At 38.8% G+C, this 27,800-nt stretch overlaps 1 protein-coding gene across 7 annotated transcripts in view; it reads right to left on the reverse strand.

Moving 5' to 3' along the window:
- Window positions 1-27,800, reverse strand: part of Aos1 (SUMO1 activating enzyme subunit 1) — an 85,768-nt gene that overhangs the window by 27,144 nt on the left and 30,824 nt on the right. For 2 of the 7 annotated variants that reach the window (XM_076421266.1, XM_076421261.1), the window contains one exon: window positions 718-26,217. The exons of 2 other annotated variants lie outside the window; for them this stretch is intronic. The gene's annotated coding sequence lies outside the window, so the exon portion shown is untranslated. The remainder of the gene's footprint in view (window positions 1-717; window positions 26,218-27,800) is intronic. 3 more of the 7 variants (XM_076421268.1, XM_076421262.1, XM_076421265.1) reach the window with 3 other exon arrangements.

The following is a 27,800-nucleotide window of genomic DNA, read 5'->3' on the forward strand; positions in this document are numbered from 1 at the left end:
AAGATAAATGGCCATATGTGATGATCGAACGTTGAACAAATCAATACGAGTTTCAATGAATCATTAAGGACTATTCGTAGCGTCTAGAATCGATATTTTAATAACCGTACGAAATATTAATTAACATTCGAGGTCAGAAGATTGATATCGACTTTTCATCCTCAGCTGTACATTAATAATATCTATCAGTTATATCTCGATTCAGAAACGTGCTTTCCAACAGGAAGTGCATATATGCAGCCACGTGTTTCTGCGTTATTTCTGTCCCCTCCGTGTGCTTAATGGCAAACAGTCCTTAATGACGGATCCCGAAGCAACGTTCGCTTTGGCAAAAATTACAAATAAAAAAAAACAGTGATCCATTGTTCGCGCATTAACTACTATCTTATAATTCACAGGTAATATTATCATCTACATTCTATGTTTTGGATTTTATATACAGTAGAGTGTCAATTAACCAAACCAATGAATGATAGATCACGAAAAAAAGGCTTCGATGGTTGAGAAAAATTAAAGATTTTAACAGTATTTTACAAGGGACATTTTCATTTGAAAAAACTTAATTTTCGCTTGGGCTTCGTTAATGAGTTATTAACGAAAAACGCTGAGCAATCAGAGCGCGGCCTCGGCGGTTGGTTCCACTGAGCGTAGCGTTGGTGCCGCGCCGCGGTGAAACAGTGAACAAGGAAAAGAATAGAAAAGTTAATTGGAACTCACTTATTCAGCCGGAAATGCAGTTGCTGCTTCGAAATGTGTGTCACTGGGTCACACATTGGGGACACGAGCTGCACAATTGACTTCAGGTATACGACAGTGACGAAAGCTGAGGGACGTACGGTGAGGTCAACGATCCGGTCTTACACATTCACTTTAAACAAACACACTACTACTATTAAAACTACTTATTATTTAAAACATATTTGCAACCTAGATTTTTCTGAAGAGTTTGGGGAGGAATTATGCATGTCGCAGAACGGGGTGGTCAATCAAAAAACGGGACACGAGAGGGACCGCTGTAAGACTAGAATTTATGACAATCACATGGCAAAACATCGTCTGTCCTTCTGTTAAAAAGTTTCTTATGGGAGGTATAGGACAATAGAAACTCGCAAACACCACGCATTCCTGACGTTTCTACCTCTTGCTGGGTAAAAGGACAGACTTTTTTTATCTGAGTTATTTATCGATTCATTTGGTAATTGAAATCTGAATTAAATCAATTTCTGCTGCTTCTCTTGTTCACTGCTTTACCGCGACGCGACACCAAGGCTATGGAAATAGTCACATGCGCAGTTGTATGTTTCCAAATAATGCAACTTACGCCTCGTAAACAAAAAAATAGGACTTTTGAGAGCGATAGCGTCCTAGATCGATCTTTTATCTAGCGTTTTTGACTACTGAAAAATCCCGCACCCTTGCAATCCTGGAAAAAACTCCCTTGATTTATATTTCTAATCGCTAATATTTACAAGTTTTGAGCTATAAATAAACTAAATTCCTAATATAATCTCTAATTACGCGTTTTAAAATCCCATCTTTCCACGTCCACAAACTAACTTCCACAAGCACGTACCCTTATCACGATCGTATTGTAATACACAATGGAGTCCTTGAACAGACTCGTAGTAAAAAAGTATCTGAACCAAGTTCTTCGCACTGAAATATACACACGCACACCCGCGCGCGTGGTGACCATCGCCAAGTCATCACGACAGACCACCAATCACACGCACGAGTACGCATCTACGATGTTAACAGCTTGCATTGCGATAATTATGCATTTAATATCAAGCATTGTCGAGAGAACAATTCATGGCCCCCTAGGCCGGCCATCGGTTTGTTTTGACGCTCGGTGACAATTCGAGACAAATCCATTAAACTATTGCCGGCTTTTGTGTTCCAGATAGGTCCCATTACATTATCAGTGTAAAGTAGAGGCGGCGGTCGCTTCGGCGCGTCGTAGAACAGCAACTAGCCGGCCCAGCTGTTCGCGTCCAATTAGCCTCACTTGATAAGCTCAACAATACCGGCATTATTACAGAACAACTGAGCGTTTATACGTGCCTCGTAGCGGCGTTACATTTTGACGTTTCCATTAGCTGTCTTATAGCTTCTCTCTTACCCTTCGGCTCTCTCTTCCGCTTTCCCTCTTTGTCACCCCTTGCCAGCAATTGTATTCTTTAACCGAATTCTCAGATTAATTTCTACCCCAATTGTTTCATTAATTTCTAACCGAACTGGGCAATATTTGGTGAAATAAACGTTTCAAATCCCATTCAATATTTTAGATGTTATTATCCTTTAAAAAATACAATTTATAAGTACCATATTTTTGTTTTTACAATCTATACCACAAGATGAAATATTTTTATTTCGAGAATCGGAATTATAAAGTAAAATATTTGCATTTTAAAAATAGTAAAATATTATAGTAAAATAGTAAAATATTTCCTAAATTGTATAATGTATGTACATTATTTAATTTCAAATAATTATTTAGTTTCGTATAAATATCAATTCTATTTGAAATGGTTAATTGATATTACGATATATATGCAACATGTATTTCAATTGGCTATTTTTCAGCGGAAATTACATATAGCTATTTGAAATAAATATTTCTGCCGTTATTTATGTAAGAAAATTTCTTCAACTTTCATAATAATATCACGCAAACGTTTCCAGTTTATTTTTCCGCGAGATATCGCAGCGTCACGGTCAGACCTTCCTTACGACAGCAGCCCGTAGAAAGAATTCAATTTTTATTCTTCTTCGGCCGAGCCATCGGATATACATTCATATTTCTTCTTCTACGTGCATCCTCTGACATCTCCCGTGTCGCCCGAGTCACTCCGTTTTCTCCTCGTTGCGTTCGACCGCTTTAAAAAGTCTATTCGAAAGGATGACAATATCTTTGTCAATGCAGACTATTCCGCGGCACGGCGATCAGATTGACGCGGCCGCATTTGAATTGCAGATGCGTATCGGGGAAATTGTACGAGCGAGACGCGAGACGTCGACATATCCAGGAATACATTATGTCGAATACGCGCAGTAAGTCTGCATTATTACCCCTCAAACTTCGCTTCTAAAATACTCACACCCTCCAACCACCACCACCCCACGCGTCCCCGCTCTCCCCGGGTGAAATATTCATACTTCTTATCGCAAACTCGCGACAGTAAAACGGAGGTCCTCGAAATGCACCATTAAAACCCGCAATTGCATTTCCGTTTTCGGATTAGAATATTCAGAACTTAACTGTCAAAGTGGATTCCTTCCTCAAGATTGGTAGACCCGACTATGGCTAATATGACTCTTCAGTATTACACAGGGTGGTCCACAACCGAAAAATGGATGATTCGATAATACACAAACAACTAAAGTCAAAAATGTAGAATAAACTTTAGTTAGGGGGCACACACACACACAGAGCTTGGTAAAATAGTATTTTAAATAGTAAACAGTAAATAATCCTATTTATTTTAAAGTGTGCGTACATCTCTGAAAATAATATTTTATTTGAAGATTGTTAAAAATATTTGGATTTCTTCTCTCTCCCGAAATATTTTATTTCTTTTATCTTAAATATTCTTACAAAAATGATTCAGGTAGAAGTTGTATTGGTTTCGTAGGGGATATATTATTCTGTTATTTATTTGACCTTGAGATGACTTTGGAAAAGCCTATAAAAATCAATTTTTAAACTGGAACCCATATTTTTTATCGGATATTATCAATGCTGGGATCAAGACGAAACACTACCTAAGCGTAATTTTAACATAAGCCGTTCCCGAGATATGAATTCTCAAAGCGTCAGCCGATGTACAGTCAGTCACACAATTGTAGGCACACATTTTTAATCAGGATGACACTTCTGTAAATCAACCAAACGACAGTGATAATTTTGGAAAAATTATATAATTGAAAAACTGGAATGAAGCTCTCCTTTCTTTACTCTCCTGTAATAAATATAAATTTTCTTTCTTTTCTAAGAAATTATTAAACATAAAGGAGCTAATTGTAATGCTAAAAAATAAAACGAACATACGTACTATGCTGAATTAGAAAATACATAAAGCTATTATGTATTTTCTACAAGTATCATTTTTTATGGCGAAGAAGAAAATTAATTTAAACATCCTCCATCATAATTCGATCATAAGTGCATCCGTAACTTCTTTACTCTGGATTCAGTTTTATGAACTAATGGAACTAATACAAAATTGATAAAAATAATAACTGACTACACAAAATATTCATGGAATATACAGAAATACAGACGGAAAATTGTAAGTTTATTTTATTTTCAACAGTTTTGGTAAATAAATAAAATGCATGGGATCTCTGGAGAATATATGTAGAGACTATGGAAAATCCCGAGGAATCAGCTTATGTGGCATAATGTATTGCAGGGGATCTGTTGCCATTTGTAATCGATGGAACGTGATCGATAATTCAGGATTGCTGTGCTTCCAGATTCGCGTCGTCTAAATCCGCAACAACGACGATAAAGAAAATATGTCTATACGGCCTCGTCTGCGTTGTCCACCCACGCATACGCGACATCCTTTCTCGATACGGAAACTATCACTCATCCTGCAGAATTCGTTATCGTTCCACCATGCGAATCTTTCTGGCCTCCCTCCTGCTCCCTCCTCCTCCTTTTTTCCAGACTAGCCCTCCAGTGTTCCTGGGTTCTTTTGCGTTACTCCTTAATAGACTGCAGACTGTACAAATGCCCGTGGACATTTTATGAAAGTTAAACATGAGAAAAATTTACTTCGCCAAGTAAAACTTTGCTCGAAAATAAAAATACTATTCATTTTCTGATGTACACGTTCTCACGTGTTTTATAAATTCTCTCATTCTGCAACTGTTCGATAACTTTTAATGTGGCGATGACTTTTAATTTCTGCCTGAACTCTAGCATCTGTCGGAACCTTCCCCACGGAACACAAATTTTTCTTTCGTCCCAGTATCTGTAAATTACTCCATAAAAGTCTATATCTCCATAAACATCCGCAGTTTACTCATTAGCAGATTGCGAATTTTTGCTTGCGCGATATGTAACGAAACAACCACTTGAACGAAGTTAGATAAGGATACGAGTGCTTGCAGAGGAGAAAATTGACAATAAATTGTCTGGATCGTTAACCACAACCTTAACCTGTCTCAATTGAGAAACTTCGTTAACCTAGATACCCACATCAACACAATTAAAGACGAACGGAACAGATTCAAGCGCGTTTTACGCCGTAGCGAATGTTAATGAAGATGTCCAGACGCTATAATCAAACTTGTAATCATTATTAAATTTCCTTCTATCAAACAATTATTGATAAAGTAAACTCTCATGCAGCAATCGAAGGGAAACATAATTAATGGAATCATCAAGCTTAACGCAACTGTTGTAGGTTTCTTTGCTTTGCGGTTCGGTGTCAGAGCGCGGGGACAAGTTTCATTCATCGAAATGGCGAAAGATGTTGCGAAAGAACTTTTGCGCCGCAGTGTACAGACCAAACATCTCGTCGAACGTTCCTATTCACCGACTAAACCGATCTCCAAACACGAGGTCCCTGACTGCGCGCGTAAGCCGGCTCTAATCTTGCTCTCTTATTGCACCCTCTCCCCGGCCCTGTTTCTCGTCCTCAATCTATCCCTCACTCTCTCCCTCTCTATATATATATATATATATATATCTCCTTTCTCTCCCTTTCTCTTTCCCGAGTATACACACTGGACTGCGTGTTCACCACGAGCGAATGCGTGTATCCTCGTTATCGTCTTACACACGCACGCTCGTGTAGTACGAGGCGTAGTACTACGCGCCACCCCCTGCCCCCAGCCCCCGCGGCATGGATCGGTCAGTCCCCCCCTTGCTTCGTCCTTCCGACCGCCCCCTCGCCCATCCTCGCCACGAATCGGCTTGTTTTATAGCGGTCACGTGGTGCCAGTGTGACGTCACGCGGTCACTAACCATATTATGTTCACGGCACTGACCTTACCCCGCTCTGCTCTCTCGCTCCCTCTCTCCTTCCTTCTTGCTCCCTCTCCTTCGCTCAAGCTGTCTTTATCTCTTTTCTCTCGGTCTCTCTGTTCTTGCTTTTTACTCTCTTTCTCTCTCTCTCTCTCTCCCTCTTTTTCTTAATTCTCCTTTCTCCCGTTTCGCTAGACCTCTTCTTTCTTGCTTTTTTACTCGTTCGCACTCACTTCTTCCTTTCTCCCGTTTTTCATGGCTTCTCTATTCTCACTTTTTATGTTTCCTCTCGTTTCTTTCTTTCCCCTTTTCTATCGATCTCTCTGATCTTGATCTTTATTGTTTCCTTTCCCTCAGACTTTCGTTCTTTTCTCTTTTGGTTGTACTCCACTCTCTTCGATTTCTGCGCAATCCTTTCCGCACTGGAAACTTGCACCACCTATCCACGATATACATATTGAGTTTTGTTTCATTTTTAATGTATGTATCTGTGCGTTTAATTGTTTTTAAACGACCGTGAGTATACTCGACAAAAAAAATGCAACGAGTGCACTTACAATTTAAATAAATTATAATGAAACGTCAAGCTTGTCGAATTGTCACGTTTGTTGTTGCAAAGCTTATCTGCTCAAGATTCGCGTGCCTCGCGTTTGGAAGAAGTAGAACCGGTAGGTCATGAACAGACGATTCCTATTCAATAGCACGCCAGCACGCGTGCTCGTTGAATTTTATTCTAAAATTATTTTTGCTTTCAGAAGTTATTAGATAAGTAAGTTCTAATCATTGAAGTTGTGAAGAAAATGGCACGTCGAGGGGTTAAACAATGTAATATATTCTCTCCATTGCATGTAAACGTGCATGTTGCGATTAAATGGGCCAATACAGGATTGCTCAAAAGTCACCAGACTATTTTAAAGAGGAATGAAACACTTTTATTTTTCAGAAGTTCACATTTGTCCTTTTAATGAACTTTAAATGGTCTAGTGATCTTTGGTCTTTGGGCCACCCTGTATTACGCTATGTCTCCAGAGTTAATTTTCCTGCTTTACTACTACACTTTGACACAAAAAGATAGCACACATTAAGATTTACACATATATGTATACATATTATTAAACGTATCCTGAAATAGTGTATAGAAACTTAGAAACAAAGTTCAGCAGTAACGTGAAAATATAATAAAAATGTATATATAAATATACATTTATTATTTTCTATTGGTGTCTATGTACACACAAGTATAATTTTATATAGCGAAAAAGAAAATTTATTTAAACACATCTTCCATCTTAATTCGATTATAAGTGCATCCGCAACTTTTTTACTCTGGATTCAGTCGTATTACATATATGAAAATCAGAAAAATAATTCTACTGGAACCAATTTAAAACTGATAAAAATAATAACATAATAATTATATATGTATATACAAATGTAAAATCTTCCCCTCCACGTTTATACGAATAAATAGTTTACGAAACTTTAAAGTTGTTTTCTAAGAGAACGGTTGATTTAAGACCCATGGTTCCTATGACACTTTTGTTCTTCGCGCTGAGTACTGTAGGATGCAATAAAAGATTGTTGAAAAACGACTTTGATCGAAAAACGGGTCAAGGTCAATTTTGCGGTCCATTTTTTAAACAGATCTCCACTTGTGCAGAGTGCAGGATCCCACTAGAGCGGTTACGACCAGAGTTGTGCAAAAATTTTTATTGGAATAAAATCTTTGCCCAACTCTGGTTACGACAAATAATTTTTAAACACCTTGAACACCTGAGCGTGGAGCGTAGATTTTGTACTCGTGCTATCATTTTGTCCCGTTTGCGTACTTGTTCCACATTTTGTTTCATTAGTGTTCACTGTATATTGTGTGTTTAAACTCGGCAACTATCCTACATCTATTCTTCTTATCCCATCATCACGCGTGCATTCGAGTCCACTTTTAGATTTCCATATTTTTCAAATGTCCACCGATTACGGGAACGTAGTCCGTTTTAGTTTTCCAAACGGTACACGCGCTAACCGTTACATGGTACTAATTGGATAATAATTGCAGCTATGCTTGGCAATAAAATAACGGGGTGGATAGCCGGCGAGCGTACTCAATGGTTACCTTTAGAGTACCCGTTCGAGTGATCCGTGGTTTTATTGCGGACCGCAATGATGTTCCAGAGTAACTGATACGACAGGCACGCGTTCGTGGATTTGTAAGTCCTCCAATGAGAAACGATACAATTGTTGAATCTTACAGAGGAGTGCAAAAACGAAATTATAAAATGTTTACGTGACTACTTAATCATACGTTACAATATAATTAAATGACAGAACTCTCATAATCTCATAATCATCATCTCAGAAATCTCAACGTAATAAATAACTCCGTAAAATAATCCAACTAAAACACGTATTACCCATAATTATGTAATGATCAGACTAATTAAATGGTTTTGATCACAAATCACTTTTCTGAAAATAGACACTTCCTTGTAAGCATACAGGGTGTTCGAATTAGTAAGAAGAAAATCAGAACTGACGATGTTGAGGTGACGACTTTGTTTTAAAATCATTAATGACTATAGACGACCAGTTATGAGCCATCTCTCTGCCTTTGTCTTTCGTTCGTAAGTCATTGTCTACGCTCTTCCGAATTTGACTTTTAGATGCGCCACTATTGCTAGGTCACAGAGATTTTTAATTATTAATAACTTGAAAACAAAACCCTCACAACAAAAATCACCTCTTAAAATATATACACTGCCGGCCAAAAGTTTGGAATCACTTGCTGATTTTTGTATAAATCGAATATATCGATAAATTTTGAAATGATGCATCGATATAATATCACATCTCTTGATAAAAAAGATAATACAAAATGTAAAACATACTGTTCATAAGTTTTTTGACAAGTTAATCTTCCTTGGTTGTTCTAAAGGCATTCAGTTCTTCTGATAAATCTTCTCTTTCTCTGAATGTACGCCGTGATTCCAAACTTTTGGCCGGTAGTGTATATTATATTATATGGCAAATCGATTTATGGAAACGTAATTTTATACACATGACCAGACATTCCTTTTAGTGTTCATTACACGGTTATCTTTGTAATGCTAACATCTTATCACAAATCAAATTAATACCAATCTTAAGTTGAAATTCTTTAATGTTTAATTAAATTGCACAAAAATCTCTCTCATCGTACAATTAATTCCATAATACATGCATCCCATGAAAATTCCTAATACCCAGCTTCCGTTCGCCAGGCACCGTGCAAGGTAAGCATTACGCAATATTAATTAGGCAATAATGATGGTGCTGCTAATCAGATAAAATGATCACGGGCTAGACCCATCGTTCGAAACAACGTTTTTACCTTTATCTGTGACAATTTAAGAACTCTGTAAAATATCCCCCATCCCTGTTACTATCGAGAGAAAAGTACTGAATCAATGGCTAATAAAACAACTACGAAGCCGTACTAAAAACCTCTATAATTTTTATATAACTGTTCAACTTAGCTCGTTCTCATAATTACTGATGATACGAGTATTCAATCCTATAAGCCATAAACAGCAGGATGGTCGTTAATAATTTCATTTCTAATGCGATCGCTCAAAAATAAGTATATAAGTCGTAATATAAATTCATTTAATTATATTATTATACTTTAATATCTACTTCTCATTTATTAACGAGGAAGAGGATTAAATTAATCGATTATAAAATCGTTGCTAAATTAGTGCCTTTTATCTTACCATTTTCTATTTAAGAAACTGAAGGTGACCTTCATGTCTCTATAAAAAAAAAGCAGAAACAAACTACAATACATCACAGGAAATCGTGTTCCCACATTTGTTTGAAAAACGTATTAAAATTCGTCCGATCTATTTTCATCAGTTTTCATTTTATTCGAATCAATCGCCGCGGGTTTGAGCTTCCAGCAGAATTTAGCGTCGGTCCAAGTTATAATTGCTCGGCGAACGGGAGCGGTGATTGGCCGATCGAGGTCTGACAACCCGCTCGATCTCCGCGAGCATAGTGGTCCGAGATTATTCTTACCGGTGCACGGTGCAGCGGTCGGCGGACAAGTCGGTAATCCGATATAACGATTTAAGTTGTCACCGAAGCTCGGCGTAGTTTAACTGACTATGGTGTAACTAGCGGATTGCCGTCTATTGGTTAACCGCCGCGCCGCGCGTAAGTTAGACGGAGGAACATTTCAGCGCTGGAACGAAGACGGAGGAGGCAGCCGGTTCCACAGCGGACCGGATTAGTTTTCTTTGGGGCTCTCGTGAGCACACTTCAAAGGCGTCCTTACAGGGAAGGATTAAAGTGCCATTAGGCTCATTAAACTGTATTTAATGCTGGGTTCCGCGGAAAAGGCAGAGTAATCCTAATTGAAGCGGCCCCGGGGTAACGTTTATTCAATCGACGGGCGAAAATAATTACCGGGGACCTTTAATCGTTTTTCTCGCCCCGTGAGGACCGAGGAATTATTATTATTGCCCATCTCGATAGAGGCCGGCCGCGATGAGATGAGATAATAACACGGCGAAGACGGATAGGGAGGGAACCGCCATGTAGGTGGATCTCACGGAAATGTACAGGGTGTATCGTTGATCGAAATGAGACCAAGCATACACTGTGACTCTCACATTTCATTGTAGACAGCCTAAAGGAAACAATCATATCAAAAATAGTGGGTTCCAACGTACTTTCAGTCGATTGTACATAAATATAAATACAGGGTGATTCAGCCATCTACATTATCTGTAAACTATTAGATATACAGGGTGTATTTCACCCTGTATGAAAAAATGGTCGAAACGAAGGTTAAATGGTTTCAAGAGTAACATACAATGAAATAATTAGTTTTTACAAAGGCCACCTTGTTTCTTTATTGCGAACAATCAACTTTGATGAAGAATTGAATAACCTGCAGTAAAAACTGTAAGAATACATAGAGTGAAAAAATAATAGTTATTTGTATGTTCTCACAATAAATAATTTTGAATGGAATTAATGCTCAAAATGTTCTCCATTGTAATTAATACATTTGAATTATTTTAGAAATTCTCGTTTTATTTCTCTTCTTTTGGGGTTGGAGAGGGCAAATTTAATAATTGTTTGACACGATGAAAGTTTTCAGCTCGACGATTACTGTCATTTCGTATCCGTGATAAAACCTTCATCCTCATGAGAATTTCGAGACGGGAAGGAATTACGGGTAGCCTTGATTGTTTTTTTCCATCTCGCACAGATCAAGGGATTATTACCGATCGTGATGCTACAACGATTCGGATCAGAGAATACGAGATAATACTATCAAGAGGGGAAGGGAGAAAAGCAAGAATTGGGATACTCCGTGGACATTTATGCGGTGTTCTGAAATATGTAGAAAATGATAACTAGATTGCGGATTTTTGTGCAAAATATAAATTGTCTGCATCAATTGTAAGAATCCGAAGCTAGAAGAAAAGTTCTTTCCTTTTTTCAATCATTTCAATCAGTTCGAAATAATATATTAATGTTCATAAACTTTTTTAATCCACCGTCTTAAATTTCACCCACCCTTCTTTGTAACAAATGCATAAAATCCGCAGTCTCTCTCTAATACAACTATACAAAATAAACCATTAAAATATAAGAAAGTGCAGAAAAACAGAAGAAAAATGCCTTGTTTTCCGTTAATAACTCCATAACAAGATCGCGGAGAACATTTTCGCAAAGGAAAAGTTACTTTGAATGACCTCAGGAATCACCCCTTGCAGGCCAGTACATTTTTCGAACACCCTGTATAGTGTGTGCACGAGTATGCATACATCAATTTATTTGGTTCTGTTATTTTTACTGTTAAATTCAAGCATCTGACACGTATACTATATTTATTCTGCACCCTGGTCTTCTAGATGCTTTCATTATAGTACAAGACACCCTATATAGAAGCGTACACATGAAATCAACGAAATAACTGAAAGATCAGAGGGTTCCACTGCCATAAATCTCGCGATTGCCATCGAGTGCTATCGGCGACTTCTGGATAAATGAATTTATACGGCGCATGGGTCCGTAAATACTACCGGGCCGTCGTCTTATTGCGTTGATCGTGATTATTTATCGAATTATGGATCGATTATTATGACCATGTGACAGCACACAGTCCCACAAACCGACCTGTCGATACGGGACTTTTGATTATGACTATTCATACATATCTAAAGCACTTTTTGACAATTTTGAGCGGAGCATTGTACTGTTATTACTAGACTTCGGATGTTTATGCAATTTTCAAATGTTGTAGGCAAAATTCAAGAAAGTGGGACCAAATGAAATCCTATTTTCATTGGTAATAGCATTTGTAGATACAAAATAGATAAAAATCGTACTAAATTCTGTCGAATTTAATACTCCAGCATTTTTTTAAAATTTGTATAAGCCATGAATGCATAAAGATCTGCAGTCTAGTTATTACGAATGATATTCCAGATTGAACGATAAAGTAATTTTGAACACATAGGGGACAGTTTGCGCGTATAGAATTGCTTAGTACACAGTACACACGCAACAGAACGATTCTAAGAAGCAAATAAAACTTTATCATTTCCCCTCGAATATGAACGAAGCAAATTATTCTGATCAAGTGGGAAAGAAGATTATAGCAGTCAGAACGCAAATAAGACCTGTGGAAAGAAATGTTTGATCTTGGCTGCCATTGGCGTATACACATCTTCGGATCGGTAAAAAAAATCTGCCGCAAAATTGTGATTTTGAATATCAAGGTCAAATTATTTTTATGTATGCATCATGGTGATAAAAGTAGAATACATTGCAATCGAAACAAATTTGACCGTGAAATTGAAGGTCAAAGACAATTTTGCGGCACCGCTTTAATTAAAGATCTTCATCAAACACTTCTTTACATACGAGCGACTCGTAGTTTCTTTAATGTCTATATCGAAAATCAAATTTATTAACAATGTGTTCAATAAGATTGATGTCTTGGTACCTAATATTTTCGCTGCATATTTTTATGCTACAAACATAACTTGACATATTTATACAAAATATGGAATCCTAATCGAGTTTACAATTTTTCATTCAAGTTGTACAACAATGTGATATAGAAAATTAACATAATAATAGAATGCAAAAAATATGAGAATGAAAGGAAAAATGCGAAGTTGCCTGGATCCTTACCCATTTTGTTAGATTCCGAGGAGTATATCGCCGGTCTTGTCCAGTATCTCAAAGATAAAAGTATGTATAAAATATTGTAAGAAAATGTGTGTACCGTGTTGCTAATGACCTTTGATGTTGAAGCAACATTAAATAAATAAATTATTAAAAAAATTAACATGTAAGTGTATATCTACATTCTAATTACAGGAAAATTAAGATAAACGAAAATGAAGGCAAAACTTTTAGTCTACAAAGTCATCCAACAAGAGAAACAAATTTCTTTTGAATCTTCAATTTTATTGTTCCACTAAACCTGTATCTGCATAAGTATCCTTAATTTATTTACACTGTCCAACAAATTTGTACCTTTTTCTGAATGTCATTAACTAATTACGTTATACATATTATGTTATACAGTGAGATGACAAAGTATTCGTACACCTTTTAAAAACTAATAACTTTTTTATAATTGTTCCAAACGACCTGATTTTTTATAATAAATTAGAAGCATAGGTTTACGAAATGATATGCAAAAAAGATTTTCTTTATATGTATTATGTATTATAAATTATAAAAATTTTAAAACTTGCAAATGCGGTATGCGTTCTCGTCGTCTGTTTGCTTCCTTTTGCATTTTCTCGCCAGGTCTCACACACTGCAGGGGCGTAAGAGCAAAAGAATCTCAAAAATAAATTTTGACCCCTATAGCTAACCCGATTGCGCATTCCCAGAATTAAGGTGAATATTTCATCCGTGCTTCCTTATCTAAAAGTTTGTTCCGGTAATCGACGTTGTATGGTATCGCCGGCACCAGGAATCTGAGCAGTAAAAGGTTCTACGATATTGCCGCAGATTCGAAGTTCCTATTTTACCCTCCCAGTTCCGTCCACGGATGAAAATTGCGGCCGAAGTTGGAGCGGGTCGCGCGATAACGATAATCAAATGATACGGCTGCGCGAGGTACCGCGTTTAAGCAGTCCAGCAGCGTCGCGACACTAAAGTCCGCAGGATCCAGAAAATAAAACGGAGAAAGAGGTTCTCGCGGGACGACGCGACGGGACGCGATATGAATCTCCAAACTATGTATTCCATTTCTTTCTCTCGCGAATGCAATCGCTACAGACGAACGGGTTTCCTAATACAGCAATAACACATTTTTACGCACTCCTTTATGTTAACCAATTGCGAAAGTGGTTCAAGTGTAATATTTTAAGAAATTAGGTTGAAGCAGGACGAACATTCGACCAGCAATGCACAAAATTCAATCCACCGAATTTGAAAAATCGGAGTATCCTAAAACGAGAAATATTTTATGACTTGAAACGCTTCCATATTGGTTAGTACACGAGGGTTCTTGAAAGATATACAGGAGTTTGACGAAATAATGGAAACATTGGTAGATGAAATAATAATACAACGTGAATACACACACATTGCAAGAATAAAGATCCGGGTAAACTTGTAGAAAAAGGTCCTCCCCTCATATTTCAATAATTTTTAAATCTGTTGTTAAGGTAAGCATTTCTTGCAATTATCTCGCAAACTAACTCTCGGAAACGTTGATCTGAATTATGACCTTGACAACATATTTCAATGTCATTTTGAGGGGAGGACCCTTTTCTACAAGTTCATCAAGACTCGATATTGCATTGGTAAGTGTTGGAAGAAATAATGAGAAAACCTTGCATATTAAAAGAAAAGTTTCTAATAATTGCAGATGTGGTAGCCCTGCGGATCAAAACAATTATTTAGCATTATAAAAAATAAAGAAGGATATACAAAATATAGAAGCCAATATTAATGTATTTTAAGAAGAGTGTGCTATAATTTTGTTATGGCGGTTTTATGTTATTTTGCAATATTGCTCAATGAAATCTTTCATTAACGTTACAACTGCACTAAAATGATTTCTTATCCCTATTATACAGTATAAATATAATATAAAAAACAAAATAATATGTGGCTTCGAAATTTAAAAAACTACAGAGTATGCTTTTAGTCGCATAATCTAGAAAAAATATCTCCTTGTTTAACCGCTTGTCACAGATTGGAAATCGCAATCCGTTTCTAAAGGCAACGTATAAATATAACACGGTACTGCAACAGCGCGATGCTCGTTGGAAAAAGAACGAGCACGAGATCAAAAAAGGGAGCTGAATGACTCAAGAGGGTTCAATAAAAAAGGAAGGGTACAAGAAAGCAGAAAGCAACGGCTGGGGGATCAGGGCGCACGTGGTCGAACACGTGTGTCCACGTGGAATAGCCACTTCGCGGTAAGAATTGCGCTCGCATCTACCTTCCGTCGGTTTCCACGCTCGATTAAACGTGGCGCATCTTCGATCGACGACGTGTCGATGCCCTCGCGCGAGTGTACGGGACATTTTCTGTCCCCTCAATTTCTTAACATCGTTTCAGATTCTTGGAGAGCACGCGCTACAATCTTGGAAGATTTTCGGAATAAAAGCGATGCAATTTCTAATTACCAGTGTAAATTCTTATCGTAAAGGAATTCTCTTCACTTTAAAAGAGGAGTAGAGAAAAAATATTAAACAGGTTATCCAGGGCATCCAGATGAAGATAAGCATCTTTCTTCTGCGAAACATACTATTTTCAAAATGTCCAACTTTAAGTGTTCATTACGATTACAACTTTTATTATATTTGATTAATTTCTTTATTTTCGAAGTATATTGATATTTAGGAAGCAATACAAACCTTGTACATGTCAATATGAGAACGCTCCATTTTGTAGAAGACATGTTAGGGAAAAGCAGTTCAGAATGATGATCTTGATATTTCAAGGTCATCAAAATGGGTGAAGAGGACCCTTTTTTAAATAATTACCCAAATGATGAATGAAAACCTTGTTCCACTGAATTCTTATTATTTTTTTATGGTTTTCTTATTTATTGTAAATATACATTTAACTACATTGCAGGTAAAATAATTCGCCACGTGGATAAGGAATATTATAATCGTACTGTAGTTCTAATCATTTGGTAAACCACTGTAAAAGGGTTGTTGACTAATAAAATGAAATTAAATATGACAAGATGGAGTGTACCTCCAAAAATGAATTTGTAAATGAGGATCTCAAAGTTTATACTGGCTCCTCATCTAACCAAGTTCGCGAACTAAGTGCTAGATAGCACTCATTTGCGAAGGTCTTAGTTTCAAAGCTTCGCATAAGACTGCTAGGGGCTAGACTATGGAATCCGACTGGCCGGTAGATAAAACAGATATTTGCTGTTGTTTAAAGTTTATATTTCGACCGGTGACACTCTGAAGTTTCGTTTTTCGTAAAACGTTTACGTAATAAATATCAACGATAAGCTGTAGCACGGACTTCCCATGGCGAAAACAAAAAGAAGATCGCTAAGACTCATGTAATCAATTACGCGTTCGAATCCAGCAAGCATTCGACTCTGCGACTCCCCACAGAACAATCCCCCTGAGCACAGCGCAGAAAACCTATTATCGCATAATACCCGCGCCTCAATAAGATCGGCAGCATGAATTCAATATTTGGCGCGCGATAAATCCAACGAATTTAATCCCCGAGCGAAGCGGATCGCGTCGATGAAATACGAGCGACGTTAAACACCCGAGCACCGATTAAGGGATTGTATCGAATAACCTACGCGATTCTCGAATCCCATAACGATACCTCAGCCGGACGTAAGCTGATGCCAGTAAACTTTACGTTGCGGTGGTTCGTGAAAAAAGGTGAAGTCGAGCCGAGCAACCGGTATAAAAAGCTTGGACGAAATAAAAACAACGATAATGGTCTTAAAACCATTAGCGAACGATCGTAAACAATTAGAACGATCGCCAGGCAGCCGGCGACCGTAGAAGCGGAGCCACGAATGAGGGGATGATTCGCATTTTGAATGACGGTAGCGAGCCTGGCCACCATTAACGTACACAGATATCACCGATTACATCCTCACTGCCGAGCAACCCGCTGCGATCCTTGGCATAACACGTTCGCTGCGATGAATGGAACAATCGTGTGTTAGCGGGGAAACGAGAGCCCGAAGAATATGCGTTAGCTCGTCTTCTTGCCAGGATATCTACGGCTCGCATCTTTCATCGAATTCAGTTACGATAGGCTACGACGGAATCGGGAACTGATACCGACACTTTTTGGCACTGCTTGAACACGGACCTACAGTGATTCTTGCTATTTCGTGCACATGTCTGAAGGCTGTCTCAAAATGCTGTACTTCCTTGAAAGGGGTGATTCTTGAGGTCACTTCAAGTAACTTTTTCCTTTGCCAAATTGTTCTTCGCAGCTTTGTGAAGGAGTTACATATATATTTTAGTATATTCTAACAGACAGCTTTTTTTTAGTATTGATGAACAAGATATCTGCCTCTTTAATACAAAAATTATGTTTACATTTCGTAATATTTACTCAGACTAAAACATTTACGTTCAAGTATTTTTCTTCGTCCGTTCCCACTACAATGTACAATATAAGATTTTTCAAAAAAATTGTACAGTCACGTTTCCAATGGAAACTAGTAAAAAATTGCATGATTCTTTCCTTAATCTTAATAACTCCCAATTTTATCCGTTTATAACAAAATTGCGTGGAATTTAAGAGGGTACAAAATAAATTTCTATGTCACTCCAGTTAAAAATTATTTAATTTGCATAAAGATCCGCTGTCTACTTATTGTTAATGGGGATGGAAAATGTTATTCTACAATGAGCTAATTAGATCATTGACTAGATTAATTGTAGACAGTAATTTATGGGGGAAATACCCTTACTAAGAGGAATAAAATTTGATACAATTCTGTTCCTATAAATTGATGTCCTAGTCGTAAATTTTTATACGAATGTTACAGAATACTACAGAATAAAGATATTCTGCTTCATAAACTAGTATCTAAATGGCGAATTTAGTTTGTCCACTGGTATGGCTCCAGTTCAAAGCCACCCCCGTTCCCTGGAAACGATCTCGCTTTCGGTCGATAACTTTTCAATTTTCCTACAATCTCCCGACCACTTTTTAACGCTGAACTCGAGGACCGAACGAGCTGCACTTCGAAAACAGTTCGAGAAGAACAAACATCGGGGTTAGGTCGGCTCCACTGGTTCCGATCGTCGAGACGGGAATTTAATGCCGGAAGTCGTAGGAAAGAGGGGGGTGGTGAATTTTAATTCGGGAGAGAATATCGCGCGGACTGTTCGCCATCGAGCATCTCTCCCCACATCCCGGGTCCCGACGTGGCCCAAACAAACCAGAAACAATCGAATCTTGTCGCGCGACGGAAATCAGAACGTCTCGAATTGGTAATTCCGCCCAGTACGACGATCGTACACGCTGCGGCGAGATCCGAGAGAAACCACAGTAGCTGGGGAGAAATCGTCGCAAGAGAAAACTCGACCGCTCGTGTTCTGGACCTGGCTGGACCGTAGTCTGGCTCGGATCAAGTGGCAGAGACCAATCAACGTATTTCTACTGATCCGGTGCGCACGACTGACGACCCATCGTGATTATAACGCACCGCGGTCACGTTCAGCGCCCACGAGCCACGCGCGCGTCTGCGTCCATGTGTGTGTCGTGCGCGTATATTCCAGTTTGTACAGGCTGATTCATGAAACAATAGATCTTGATCTCTATCGATATGGACATCCTGCAAATATGACAAGTTCCTCGGGCATTGTCGATCCACACACTGGGTTTGGGATTGTGACGACTTATCGTTTTTAGAAAATTGCTCACAATATTTTTAGAGTACAGGATGTGTTAAATAATATTTTGCAAGCTCTGTTATTATTAAATAGTTCAAGAAGACTAATCCTCATTAATATATCAATACATTATTTGAAGGGGAAACCTCTAGCTTAACCCTAGATATATTTTTCATAAATATCTCGTATCATGCGTCTATTTATAAATTCACAACTTTTACATTTCACTTACTCTATTTTTCAGAAGATAAAGTATTTTTGTTGCTAAATAAAAAGCGTTCAATCATAAACTTACAATTAGTTATCTAGGGATAAACGGGAGACAGTATTAATTGCTAATTATTGTGATAGCTCTCGTCAAACCTGAACCATTTTTCTATTCGCCATGCTACTGACTTACAGAAAAAAATTAAACTTTATTTCTCAAATACGACCACAAACGATACAATGAGTTACTCGTACGTTCTTACGTGCTGTAAAATGATTGATCCCTTTCTTCTCGTATTGTGAGACGCATTTCTTTATAAATGGAACATAATATGTTGATTTAAAATGTGGAGAAAAAAGGGGTGAATTGTTATACTAGGATCTTTCAAACAATGTCGACAATCTTTACGAACATATCTCACTATGTACTCATGCTATGTAGTAATAAGCACAATAAAAAAAGGATTCAGACAAATGTTATTCAGTTTGACGAGAGCTATTGATGTTATGCATTTATGATAAGAATGAGAAGCTATAATTAAAACCAGTAGGAATATTAAAAGAATTTGGCAATATCCAAAGAATGCAGCAAATTTTCATTTCGATTGTTCATTACAATAATTGTTAAATTACTATAGCCTTGAAGTATTCAAATCTATCAATGCATATTTTCAGCAGGCAACACGCTGTACGGTCTGGATGTGTATTAGGGTATTCCAAAAGTTATTGTCACTTAGAAGCTACATTATCGCGAAAAAGATATTCAATGAAATCGATCTAGAGCGTACAATAAAATTGTATGATATTACTAGATCTATCGTTAAAGTAAATCAATAGATTGGAGTGTGTACAGTCCCCCAAGCAATCTGAGAGACGCGAGGAAAACAATTAACAAGTGGGAATTCGAAATCCGAAGCTCAAACACGAGCATCAACATCAATGCAAAGATACGGCTCGATTAAGCTAGCCAGCGCTGAAAAGCTCGGAGAGCAAAAAGTCTTCATTGCACCCTGTCTCGACCACCTCCCGTAGGTAAACAATATCCGCGCAGACCATTTTACGGAGCAGTCTGTGCACCATTCACACATGGCGGGTGTTCTGTGCACGTGTGTGTAAGTGTGTACATGTAGAACGGTACACAGTTATAGGTAACCGGGTTTGGTAATTGCCGGTACGGGCAGAGGTCCAGATGCTCCCCAATCAGCGGCAGTCCTCTACTTCTGCCTTCACCTCCTCCTCTAGCTATCTGCGCTCTCCTCTTACGCTCTCTCACACGGATATGCGTGAGCGGAGATCCGTGATCGTGTTGAGAACGGCCGGTTAGTTCCTGACCATACGCATGGCAGCACCGTTTAATTGGCACTGGACACAATGGATTATGGAATGGTGCCGCCCCTCCTCCCAACGTCTACCACCGCTGGTGGCCACCACTTCATGTCAAAACCATTTCGCTTGTTTTACGTACGAAAGTGCTACCGTGCTCCCTATCTAGGCCTATCGGTTCATCGAGCTGCTCTCTCGCGTTTTTGTATCTCTTTCCTATTCTGCGATCCCTGTTGCCTTTGCTAGCTAGCTCGCCCATACACTTTCTCCTATTGTGCTCTAGATTGACCATACACATTCTCCTACTGTGCTCTAGCTTCAGCTCACTCCGAGCTTTCTTCCCGCGGCACACCGATCTTCCGCCTGCGGAAACGTGATCTTTTAAGGGGGTAGACTTGTTTCCTGGATTGCAAGGGTACGGAATGCGCCTTCTCATATCTCGATAATCACTATTTGTTTAAATCTCAATCAAATTTCTCACCTTTCAAGAAAACCGAAGTGGTCCAATATTTAAAAAAGTGATCGTCTTTCTAAGAATGTCCGAATATGAATAAGAGTCACTGTACGTAGAATTTCGTAGTGTGCCAATACTGTAGAAAATACTTTGAAGCGACAGAGTGTATTCTCAAGTTCTAGTGCCAGGACACAATAAGCAGAGATCCTGATCCTGAGACGGGTTTCCTTTTTCAGCTCCGGGCGTTCCCGCTGCAACTGTGCAATTTCGTCAGGCAGAGACGCGAAGACAATAAGAGGGGGCGCGGGGAGCAGAGTCGTTACAGTTAGAAATTCCATCTAATAAAACACGGTTCCCGAGCATCGATATCCTGTCTCGTGAAACGGCAATAACAAACAGATGTCAAAAGGAGAGAAAAAAAATTATCCTCGAATTGACGGCAACGAGTTTGCTCCAGGAACTACATTTTCGATATCAATCACGCGCGAACACGCGCTGGCACAAGCAACGGGGAATTTTATTCGGAGCAATCCGCGTTCGCGCGAGACTACAAACACGCGGCTATTTTTTTCAAAAGCTTCCGACGCTTTTTTTCCTCGCTTTGTTCCCGTTCATTTTTCGTGACTCGAACGTGCCACCTGAATACAATCCGATTCGTCGACACAGTAGACAGAAAAAACTGTTGCAAATGTACTGGCCGGCGTTCAGCGTTGAAATTTGTATGCTCGTAGCCGTGTGCATCGACGAAGGAACCGAGAGAATTCTTGGTTTGACGAAAGTGTTCCCTAGAATTTCGAAATAATAGATATCTGTTTGCGTTTTATGGCTGCAGGAAGGATTGAAGTTTCGATTCCCCGCAACCACGCCAATTGCATTGAATTTGATTGACTACTTTTATTATTTATGCTGAATTCTTAAATTTTTATTATATTTTAGCGAAGGAATAATAAGATACAGTCTGTCCCAGAAGTATTCGTACGCCCCACGGGGGGTCGCAGCCCTGAAAACGCAGTAAATTATAGTTGAGGTATGCTCTTGTAGAATCAGTAAAAACTTAGGATGTTGAAAGACTAAGTTCGGTGACGTTTGAGTTCAAAATTGATCATTGCTATTGAGTTTAGTTATGGAGTGAAGAGTAGATGTTCTAATAAGTATATTTTAACGGTTCCCCACTATCAACTATTTCATACTGCCCTGTAACAGTATTTTGCCTCGCGTGACTGCAAGGGTGCGGCCTCCCCAACCTCCTCCTACACTCCACAGGAGTTTGGTGGGGAGGACCCAGGAGTATGGAGAGGCTCGCGAGCCGCGAGTTGTCCAGATCTGGTTTAAATGTATTTCACTGTTGTATTTCCTGGTGCAAAATTAAGTCACGAATAAAATCACATGTAACTAATTTTGATATAACAGAATTAAAATATTAAGCACATTTTAAGTTAAACGATTCCGTAAGTAAAACTACATGTTTTTCCAAAATTCGTATATACCATGCCTTGAATTCGGATGAGCTGGTGCCGAGGATTCATCGACGCGTTTTCCGCCGGACTCTCTCCGCCATCGAAAAGTAGTAAGCGTCTTGAATTTATCGCCGGCGCTATTCTGACGCCGCGACACGACGCGACGCATCGAGGTGGTCGAGGATAAAGGAACACAGCAGCCGGAGCGACCCCGGTGCCTCCTTCCGTAGAAACGGGGAAGAAGAGAGTCTGCAGGGAGGGAAAATAATAAAAATAGACAGTTACGGTGGAGGCACGGTAGACTGACCCTCGACAATCGCCTTTAGCTATATTTTGAAAGTCTCATTACGCAATTCCTGAATCGCCGTTCCCTTATTTCTCGCAACCGAAACTACCCCCGCTGCCGCCGCGCTGCCTTTCCGCTTTTAACGCAAGTCGACGTCTATAAAACTTAGAACTCTTCCTGCTACCGCCTCGTTACCGGACACGAACACGGACCCCACGAGTAAATGGATCAGACCGCAGTCGCGGCGCGGAAAAATCATAGAGGAAGCGACTGAACGCTTATCTGAACGGAAATTGTCTAGTGACTCGTGTCTCTCGACACCAACGGGAGCATTTAGAGCGAGTCCTAGAGATTGTAGAGTGTAGTCTTCAAAGATTCACTAGAGATGGGGAAACGTTATCCTGACGGTTCAAGAATTGCAAAACAATTAAGGAATTTTATATTAGGTCGATCGTTTCTTTCGCCATTATTTATAAAGTAAGTTCGCAAAACAGAATGTCAAAACAAGTAAATGTTCCAGAACAATTTTGCCATAATTGAAGGGGTGGATGAATAAAGCTGTCAAGTAACAAATTGTTTGTTTTCTGTAAAAGAATTTTTAGCGAGGTATGTTGTCCTTTTTTGATGAATGAAGATAACAACACAAATCAATTACAAATATTGTTATGGTTAATCTCCAATACAAAAAAAAGGACAACATATTTTATTAAAAACTCTTTTACAGAAAACAGACTTGACACCTTTATTTATACACCCCTTCAATTGTTACGTGAAATATACATACATGCTATTTAAAGCTAGCCACCTCCAGTTGCGATAATATATGAAATATTTTTTATGTAATCTGTAGGAAATTAATGAAATATTTCATTACTGACATTCAAACGTCTCTGAATGTTCCACATTCGCCAGATTCAGACTTGTCTCCCACTCTACCCTTGCCGTTCCACGACACGTTAATTTTTTGCCATTTCTCTCGTGTTATTTTATATTAAAATATTATTACATATCTGTATGGTTGCAAGGAAAAACGCCGCATGTCACAATTACAAAAAATTTGAGTTTATGCATTCATTGAGCTTCGTAGTATAGGATTGACATATTTACCAGAAAAAAAATCATGAAAACAAATTCGAAAGTCTCGAAAAAATAATACAATTTAACTTCAAACGGCTATATCTCGAAAGTGACATGCGGCGTTCTTTCTGACAACCACAGATATATGCAATAAAATATTTCTTTCGGAACAATAAGTGTAGAAAAACTAGAGTTGCAGAAGGTTGAAACTGGTTTACGAAAAGCTGAATTTAATTTGCAAAAGTCCAAATCCTGTATAACCCTCGCTTGCGTGTAACACAACAGGGAATAGTTTATTCACCTTGGATTATTTCTCCAAAACTCCATCAATTAAAAAATACTTTTCCGAAATCATTTCTCGCTCGAGTGGTGCCTCAGAGGGACAGAGAGAGAGAGAGAGAGAGAGAGAGAGAGATTCACCACCAAAAATTGCTGTACTATTATTCAAAATATTGTTTACATTATTAAATATGTCGGTATCTAATCAATTTCTAAGCATTTAAGTATTGTATGAGATATTATATCAATTTCATATCCACGAGATAGAATAAATGTTTAATTTTCGAGTTAAAATAGCTCCGAGTGCAAAGGGTTAATATTTATTGGCGATGGAGCACACTGGATTGGCTTGGATTAATTGATCGGATGGTTGTAATCGTCGGCAAAGCCGAGAGAGGCTAAAAAAGAGAGTATAAATAGCGAGCGGACGCGATCGTAGAACGAGTGACCGAGTATTTGGAGTCTGGGTGCATCGTCGAAGTCGAGACAAGGCATAATTTAACGCGCCCATTGGCCAAGGGTAGACGGTACATAACTCGAGCCCCGTTCCACTCGTTTCATTCGGGAGACTTGGCGCCCACCTCGCTTATTCCTCTTCACCCTATTCGACCCTCCCTCTGCAGTCTTCCTCCCGGTCCATTCACCCTCCCCCGTCCTCATCCTCATCCTCTCGCAATATCGTACGGTCAGACTGCGCCGGACAATGCGTCGCATTCAATTCTATACCCGAACCGTATAGAATCCTAGGTGACCGGGGTTGTGTGACCGACGAGAGGGGGAGGAGAGGCGAAAAAGACGATACGAACGGAGAAAAGAGTGAAACTAGTAGATGAAAATGAGAGGAGAAGGGAGTGCTGGGACGAGGAAACGAGCGGCAATGAGGCAGAGAGAAAAGTCGGGACAGTATTTCCTATAGCAACGTTGAGACTGGCGTCACAACTGTAGAGAGCGGAGGTCGCAATTTAATTTCTCGGGGAAAACAAATCTTTTCTGTTTCATTTATTTTTATTCGTCCCGTTCTAAAACGAAGTATGAACATTTGTACATTGTTAATTGCTGTGGTACGAAACTGGAAGAACTTGTCATTCGCTTTCTGCTGCTATTAGTTATATCATGACATACTAGTAGCGATGATTAACCCGTCACCACTATAATAGGCCTGAGAGATCGTTTTAAATTTTCATTCGTTCCTGTTTCCTCTCCTTCATAAATTACTATCTTTCCACGTAATGCACTTTTCAATTAGAGTCCAATGTTAATTTCATGAAATTATTTATGGTTCATATGTTTTATATCTGGACGATATTATCTTATCGTAAATCCGAAATTTAGTGTTCAAATATACTCCATTTTGTATCCACTACGTGTATCCACTAATTCGTTTTAACAAAAGCTTTCATGTGAAATAAAAAAATACATAGTATTCAATGTAAAACATTGAAGGCCACACCTTCATTTCTAAAACAAATAATGCAGATAAAAAAATTACAAATAGCATTATAACATCGTTTGCAAAAAACAGTATAACTTCTTCGATTGTTTCTAACGTTTACTATTTGCAAGAAAAACACTGGCTGGTGTTAGCGTGAAAAGCCTGTATACAGAACATTCCACGCACTCGAAATAAATTGGAAAATGTTCTACTTCTCGCAGCTTCCTCGCGTGAAAAATGAAAACAGTGAAATCACAGAAGGCAAAGAAAATTGGTCGAGAAGAATGTGAATAGCAAAACGGCTGACAGGAAAACAAAGAACCGACCTGGAAAGCAAGTGAAGAAGAGTAATATGTAGAGATCGAGAACGAAGATCAAGAAAAATATACTGCCCTCGCCGGGAAACGGAGAGAACTAGCGATATGAACAGGGACGACGTGCAACAAGGAGAAACTCGATAAATTGGTATAAGAACCGAAGAACAGATATGGACGGAGGGTTGGCGATCGAAGCAGGAAGCGACAAAGAGGATGGGAACGAAATAAGAACTGGCGAGAGAAAGATGGGAGATGAGTGGGCCTTCGGCGGGGTACTCATGTGTCATTTAACTGAAATACCTCCGTTGCGTCGAATTGATTTACAGTCGGACGCTCGTGAACGTTCCAGCAGACGTGTGTAGGGTGGGCTGGGTGCCGGGGGTGAGTCCGTAGACACTGGGGTGGCCCGGTCGGTGCCGATCCGCGAAATAGCTGGAGTGAGTCGTCCTGCTCGCTCGAAGAATTGTGGGCTTCGCGTGACGAAATTTATTTATTGCCAAGCGGGCCGCAGGGCCGGGTCGCGGATCCTGGAAGGGTCGAGATAAATATGGAACAGAATTTAGCCAGGATCATTAATCGGCCAGGTTAGGAACGCTGGCTGATGAATTATTCCACAGGGATGATTAAAAATCACTTGACCAGGGTGCACGGAATAAAGAGCATTAAGCGACAGGCGAATGAGCAATCGCTCGAAGGATTATTCGGTATTCAGCTGGCTTCCTCGAGACGATGACTATATGACTCTCTACTATTGCGACGCTAACAATTAGTGAAACCACATTTATATTTACTTAATTCCAAACTATGGTTACAGCAAAGAATATTTTATCTTTATGTTTTTTAAAACTTTCAAAGAATCATGCCGAAAGAAATTCCCACAGTCGGCCAATAGACATTTGGCGCGCCGGGCCGACTGTGGCAACTCGCGTCTAGGTCGTGCTCTGATTGGTCCGTGGTTTTTCGTTAATAACTCCTAAACAAAATCGCAGATAACATTTTTGCAAAGGAAAATGTCGCTTGAAATGGTCTCAGGAACTACCCCCTTTCGGGATTTTCACGAATTTTGGGACACCCTGTATACTATGCCCCACGAAAAGGAAAGAATAATACGATCGAAATATTAATTGTATCAGGAAAGTACAGGTAAGTACAAAGCGAATAAATTCTACGGAATCATAAACAATCGCTTGACTCTGAAACCGACTATATACTCATGTACACAATATCAAGGATAATAACAGTGTTCCAAGCAGGCGCGTTCAATCGTGCTTGAAAAGTTGCGAAATTATAGCCATTTTCCTGTTGCACCTGCTGGAAACGTGCACGCACATGTAGCACGAGTTATTTTATACTCAGTCCATGAGGTTTAGAATGATTCAAACACGCGACAGTATGACAAAAGTGGAGTCTTGGTGAAGCATGTACCAAGCAATTTCTGCGACAGCTCCCATTTCTATCTCTATACTCTGCGGTTATATTTCTATTAAAGTGTCGCGATTTTTCAACTTTACTCACTTGTGCGACCAAGTTACTTCAGCTGAATCGTACATCTGAAACTCGGTAACTTAATAAATAAATAACTAATTGGAGTTTCAAGACCATGAAACATTGTATAAAAAGATACGAGAATATCATTTTTCTTATTATTGTTTCAATTCTCCTTTTTCAAAAATTAAAGTAATACAGACTGATGTCAATATATGATTTCACCTCTTTCAAAATCATTAAGGGGAGAAATAACATTAAATTTAGTTTCTATTTCTTGCAATCGGTGCAGACAATTTTTATTTTGCATGAAGATCCGCAGTCTAGTAATGGACCTTAGATGTCGAAGACACGCTCAAATATAAATTAAAATGAAACAAGAAAATAATAAAACAATTAGTTATCAAGATAGTTTGGAAACATAACATATTACAAGGTCATTAAAATCGTATTGCCATAATAATTCAATGCACTGGCTAGCGAAAAATAAATGGTGTGTGGATAGTTTGAACTTTGAATTTTTAAGAATCGTAATCAGCAATGACAAGAGGATTCGCATGACGCAATAAATATTTTCGATACAAAACGAGTTCGAAGACACTTGCGATCTTCGAGTGTCCTTGTC

The sequence above is a fragment of the Lasioglossum baleicum genome, chromosome 3, assembly GCF_051020765.1.
Source record: "Lasioglossum baleicum chromosome 3, iyLasBale1, whole genome shotgun sequence".
Taxonomy (NCBI): Eukaryota; Metazoa; Arthropoda; class Insecta; order Hymenoptera; family Halictidae; genus Lasioglossum; species Lasioglossum baleicum.